The sequence below is a fragment of the Diuraphis noxia genome, unplaced genomic scaffold (assembly GCF_037042655.1).
Source record: "Diuraphis noxia isolate RWA-SAM2 unplaced genomic scaffold, SU_Dnox_SAM2 contig0005, whole genome shotgun sequence".
NCBI classification, from domain to species: domain Eukaryota; kingdom Metazoa; phylum Arthropoda; class Insecta; order Hemiptera; family Aphididae; genus Diuraphis; species Diuraphis noxia.
The window spans coordinates 21,918,942-21,925,080 of NW_028301715.1; positions in this window are offsets into that span (position 1 = coordinate 21,918,942).

Genomic DNA, 6,139 nt, shown 5'->3' on the forward strand with positions numbered 1-6,139 from the left:
TTTTTATAATAACTAAGTAGGTATATTAGTGAAAATTGTAGGTGTTTATATATTGATATAATACCTACAAGTTTTGAGTACTGTTTAGCTATTATTACTTATTGATTTTTATAAAATGGCTGGAAGAAAGCCTGCTGTTCCACCAAGTCAGATTATAGATGCCGTGTTGATTTTCAAAGATGATGTGATAAATCGTGAAAATGGAAGTATGTTTAACAATATAATTATTATTTATACTACATTTCCTGTATACTAATGTAAAGCTAGAAAATATAATATACTTGTATATTATGTTTAGTACTTATAATTTATACTATAATATTATATTTAAGCTATAATGCCGGACATGGTTATAATTGAGTTACGGTAGACGGTACAGCGAAAACACACGCGGACAAATGATGCGTGGATATGACGACGTCCGTTTTATAGTATCGCTCTCGTCCCTCGATTATATTGTTCCCTGAACCCAGCTCCAGTGTTCGGAACGTTCACTAAAAAAATTAATTTATTCAAGGAACCTTTTCACGTTCACGTGCGTAGTTTTTTTCAAACAAACACGTTCATGTTCATGTTCTTTGAAAAAATGAAAGCGTTCATCAGGTCATTCATTTATTTATTTTTTTTGTGAATCGTTCAATAAATTTATCAGTTAATATAAAAATCCGAAAACATATTTACATATACGAGTATACAACTCAGAAATTTACATTTTTTTAAGTATAAGCTGCTACAGTCCATATGGCATATGACATACATGCTATACCACTATATACGTTTAAACTTACCTATATTCATTTTTATTATTATTAGCCGATTAGTTAGGTTAGTTATACCATAACATTAAATCTACGAGTAGGATCGACATTTTATATTTTATAATATAAAATATTTTTAAATTAGTTACTAGTCTAATAATTACTAGATATTTATTACGTGTACATATTATACAAATGGTACCTAGATGCCTTTGTTTATTAATTTAAATTGTCGTAACTTAAATGTAGCTGAGCATTTTAACAGGTTTATATATCATTTAGTCATAACTCATAAGAGAGGGGCTGGGGAAATGGTCAAAACGGTTGAACGCAATTTCGGGGGCCAAGGAGGGGCGCACAAATTTTCATTTCGGTCACACAAATTCACTCTAATCGCGCACTAATTTTTGGTAAAAAAAAATTCCCGAAAAGTCGATTATTTGCCCTCGAGGGGGGGCTGGGGAAATGGTCAAAACGGTTGAACGCAATTTCGGGGGCCAAGGAGGGGCGCACAAATTTTCATTTCGGTCACACAAATTCACTCTAATCGCGCACTAATTTTTGGTAAAAAAAAATTCCCGAAAAGTCGATTATTCGCCCTCGAGGGGGGGCTGGGGAAATGGTCAAAACGGTTGAACGCGATTTCGGGGGCCAAGGAGGGGCGCACAAATTTTCATTTCGGTCACACAAATTCACTCTAATCGCGCACTAATTTTTGGTAAAAAAAAATTCCCGAAAAGTCGATTATTCGCCCTCGAGGGGGGGCTGGGGAAATGGTCAAAACGGTTGAACGCGATTTCGGGGGCCAAGGAGGGGCGCACAAATTTTCATTTCGGTCACACAAATTCACTCTAATCGCGCACTAATTTTTGGTAAAAAAAAATTCCCGAAAAGTCGATTATTCGCCCTCGAGGGGGGGCTGGGGAAATGGTCAAAACGGTTGAACGCGATTTCGGGGGCCAAGGAGGGGCGCACAAATTTTCATTTCGGTCACACAAATTCACTCTAATCGCGCACTAATTTTTGGTAAAAAAAAATTCCCGAAAAGTAGGTTTTTTACACTTAGGGGGGGCCGGAGAACATTTCTTCAGCCCCCCCAAAGATTTTTTGGATTTGTCCAAAATCCTTTATCGCACAAATTTTGAAAATGTTCGCACAAATTTACACAAATTACACACTAATTATTGGTGAATAATAAACAAAGGTTTTCAAACTTGGAGGGGCTGGTGAAATGTACGTGCAATCAGACCAATCAGTAAGCTCGTCCGCCGAGTTGCGCGTATCGCGGGTGTGAGTGGTGTGACTAACGTGGTTTGGCGCGAACGTCGTAAAATGGTGCGCTACGCCGTACAGGATATAGCTATTATATTACAGCCGATGACGAAATGAGAGAACGACGAGACAACATTGTTAAAACAAACTGTTCAACAGTATAACTATATATTATAATTGTCGTACACGGTAGAGCAATGTCACTGAAAACACGATGCCGTATTAATGTCCAAACTTTTTTAGGTAAACGAAGTTGAATGGAAAACATAAAAAATGATAAGAAGTTCAAAGTTGTTTCATGTAAAAAATTAATTTTATGATTAAACATCTATAAAATAATGTATTATATACACCAAAGTACTGTACTTACAAGTTACTAGTAATTGACTAACTTTTTTCTAGTTGATAATGACAATCTTTTTTAAAATTCTGATTTTGGGAATTTTTAAGTATATTCAAGGGCCATATTTTCAAATAGGTATATTGAATTTTACTTCCATTTTATTAATGTCTTTTGACAGTACAAAGTTCTTTTTTTTTAAACCTTATTTACTGCAAAATTATGAAACAGTTAATTTTTATTTTTGAAATTATTTATGAATCTAAATCTAAATTAGATTGATTATAGTTTTTGAGCTATTAAAATGTATGTATATTGAAGATAATAATCCTAAAAAATTATTTTACAAAACTATATAATACAGATCTAATATTTAATTTAGAACTATAATGCCCAAACAATTTTTACAAAACATAAAATGTTGATTATATTTTAATATGTATTAATTATAATAGTTATCTACTATAACATTAAAATCATAATTTATTCATTGTATATTTTATGGTATAATTGTTCAATTTTTCTTATATCTTTCAACATAAAACTTATTGTACTTTTTATTCCTCTATTAACGCTCTTTCAGCCTGCAATGATATAATTATATTTAAACATATTCTTAATTTTGAATTAAAGACCGGTCTAAGGTCTTTGTTTTTCGTTTCATTTTTTATGTATTTGTGCATTTTAATTGTTGAGACACAATAATTTTTTGTTCAAATAAAAGAAAAAAGAAAGTGAACGATTTATTTTTAGAACGAGCAGTGTTTTTTAATCGTTGCTCTGTCATGGGTGAATTATTTTTGCACCTCATACAATTATAATAGGTAATAATGGCGTTCAAAGGGAGTTTGGTCTGAACGGGATTGCTTTCGGAAGTATAATAGCCGGTATCATAATAATATGATAATATAATAATTGCAGGCCCGTGATGAAAATTAAGGGTAGTTCGAATGAATACTATAATAGATAAACGGATCAGAGTCTATTCACACATATTATTATTATACTTACGTACGCATTATACTTCTATAAGCGTGTTCAGATAGTTAACACTGTTTTATTTATTTATTTAAATAAGCCTCAATGTCGATGGCCATTGGCGTACAAGGAGTTTAAGGTTAACAATTTTTAAGGATATACAGTATTTACATTATATTATATAAACAAGAACAGATTATAAAATATTTATATAAGATTGCGGGTTTTAATTAAAAAAGGTCATCATATTATGACTTATGGTATCTGCATCACACATAGAAATGGGATAGTTGTTCCATGTTCTCAAGCATTATAATTTATTGAAGTAAACTGCATTTGTCGGTTAAATCAACTACAATAGAGCGTTGATATAAATATAAAATTTCAACTATTTGAAGGTATTGAAATAACTCATTAAAATTTTTATTTTGAGAATCCAGGTTATTCAATTTAACATGTTTGAAGGATTAAAATGAATACAAGTTGATGAGTTATTCTGAATTATTTTTACTCTGAAAATAAATATCAATGAACGATGTTGTGACTAACCATCTAGTTGATTTGACTGCTATGGTTTGAACTTTGAAGTTAATTTTACTAATTACGCATATCAATATCATTATTATATTATATTATTTTAATTCCTTTATATTTTTCAATCAATATCATAAACCTGTCAAAAATGTATGTCAAATATAGCCATATAAGTATGAGAATATCACATTTTTATGTGTTTGGTATCGAAATAATCAACCGATTGCCACCAACTATAATTAGCACTATTATAATAGTAGTAAAAAAAACAACACGTTATAGGGTGCTGTGTGCGTGTTTATATTATATAACATTATTAGTTGATGATTTTCTTTTGTTAATATTTTTGATATTCGCGGTATTTTCGTTCTCGTTCATCTTAAAATTTAGATAAGTTTCATCACACGATCGTTTCATTCCTGTGTATCTTTATTATTCGTGTTGCTAACAATACAATTTAAGGTAGGTACCTATTATATATTGAGAGGCAATTCGTATTTGTTTTATTTTATCTCATTAGCATAGGCGAATATTGGGTGGCTCAAGTCCTCTCAAATCGTTAATCAAGCCTAACCAGACGGTTAAAAAGTCTAAAAATATATGTTAACATGGATCAGACAAACAAGCCCCTCAAAATGTGATCAATAATTATCTGCCTAGTGCCTATGTTCATTACTCATTAATAGTGAATTACCTGCATCAATTTTTTTTATAATATCTTATAATTACACAGGTAAATTGTTGATATTTCTCTATTTAAATAACAGTGTTTCCTCTAGAGACTCTTAGTTAAGTAGTGACTCAGTAGGTTAGGCGTTAGGATAGGGTATCATAAGAAACTCCCTGATAAAGTTCGAATCCTCCTCCATAAACACCAATATTTTTTTTTGCATTAAATGTGAAAACAAAATTGATTATAACTCCTTAAAATAGTTGAGATAACATTAATGGTGTAGCTATACGCCGATACTTTTTATGAAGTAATCTAGAACTGAAACTCGAGTTGTATTAACTAACCAGATAGGTGAACGGGCACATGTAAACTACACCGAATGTGACCTTTTTAGACCTTTTTTCATGTAAATTCCACCGGTACGTTTATTTTACCTGAAAAAAAAATGTTAATTCCACCGGTACATTTTTTTTACCTGAAAAAAAATATTTAAACTCCACTGGTATGTTTTTTCATAGCAGCATCAAGTCAATTTTTCCAATTTTTTTTTTTTCAATAAAGTAATAAATATATTTTAATAATAAATTCCAAATTAAAATAACAAATTGTATAAAAAAATAAATATAAATGGCATTTTAAGGTCATTTTTTGAGGTAAAATGCATTTTTTAAGGACATGTTTGGCTATTTTTTAGATCATATTTGTATGGTTTTGAGTACATTTAAATCCAGGCCCTAATTATAATATATCTATTGTATTTAAATACAATAATTAAAAAAAAAAATCATATAAAAATCAAATAGAAATAATAGAAAAATATATAATTATTTTATTATTACGTAAGTAATACGTACCTACATAATTTATGTACAAATTTATTACTTATATATATTATATTCAGATACTTATATCTTTTTTTACACAATATTAAAATAATAATATAATAATTATTGAATATCTAATAGAGCTTTTGTAAAGTGATGTATATTTGGATTTTTATATGGAATTTACGTGCTTTTAGGTCAAAAATGCGTATCGGTGGAATTTACATGCTATAAATCCAACCCTAAAATCGACTACCTGTAAATCGGTGGAGTTTACAATCGACCGCATTAACATATTATAGTGATGTAGTTGTAACGATATTCATTATGAAATTAATTTAAACTAAAAATGTAAGTTGTATTAACTAACATAGATAAGTTAAACCAAGTGGTTATTATTAACTACATAGCGTAGTCAAATCAATACTTTTTCATCCTTAGGCGAAATCTAACCCCAGCTTCTCGTTTGTCCGTTTCAACGGCATTCAGATACAATGTGTTTCAGTGTTTGTAAACATTGTTTGTAAATGGCATGAGATGTAAATCGTACGCGTTTATACGCTTATATACCTATTTTGGAAACAATAATCAACTCGCGTGACGATATATTATTGGGTATGATGTTTTTATTGTAGGCACAAAAACGGCGTCGGCACGACCAAAGGACATAACATTATTATACTTCGTGTGCAGATATAGACGTCTGTATTATAGATTATAATATATTATTATACATAAAGGTCGGAAAATCGCGATAAAC